A 653-nucleotide genomic window follows, 5' to 3' on the forward strand; every position below is an offset into this window, starting at 1 on the left:
TTCTCTCGCCCTCATTCCCACCCCAACCCTTCCTGCTTCCCCGTGCCCTCTTACCTCGCCCCCCCCTCCCCACGCGCCCTGCTTGCTTCCGAGCTTCCGACAGCATCACCAACCGACATCCTCACCACCATCACACTACGGCGGCCCCCACACCCCTAGCAAAGGGAAAAAACAACAGGCGGCACCGCCACCATCCATGACCCCTCTCGTCTCATTTTCTCCACAGTCGCCCCTTCTCCAGATGCAGGGTCCAAAATGGGGATCCCGCCCAGCCCGGGGAGCCTCTCCAAAGCGCCGAAGCCTGCCGGGCACCCATGCCGCCTTGTCTCTCCTCTCTGCGCTCTCTCCTTTTTGTATATGATGGCCCCAGCCGCGGTGTGTTTTATTTTCGTCTTTTTATTGGTGTTATTTTTTCTCCTCTTTTTCTTTATTTTTTGGCCTGGGGACGGCAGCGATGAAAGCGCTCACCGCCCGGTCCCCTCCACCGGCTCCGGGCAGGTCGCTCTTTCTCTAGTCTGCGCTCCTCTGCCTCCCTCCTTTCTCTTCTCTGTCTCCGCTCGGCTCCTCCGTCCTTTCAGCTCCGTCCTCAGCCGACTGCTCTCTCCTCTTCTCTACGGCCGCCTCTTCCAAGCCTCTCCTTTCCCCTTCCTTCT

At 59.6% G+C, this 653-nt stretch overlaps 1 protein-coding gene across 1 annotated transcript in view; it reads right to left on the minus strand.

Annotated features, from left to right (window-relative positions):
* Window positions 1-653, minus strand: part of DEDD2 (death effector domain containing 2) — a 44587-nt gene that overhangs the window by 5870 nt on the left and 38064 nt on the right. The gene's annotated exons all lie outside the window — the stretch shown is intronic.

This window comes from Bison bison, unplaced genomic scaffold (assembly GCF_000754665.1).
Source record: "Bison bison bison isolate TAMUID 2011002044 unplaced genomic scaffold, Bison_UMD1.0 scf7180017858349, whole genome shotgun sequence".
Classification (NCBI taxonomy): domain Eukaryota; kingdom Metazoa; phylum Chordata; class Mammalia; order Artiodactyla; family Bovidae; genus Bison; species Bison bison.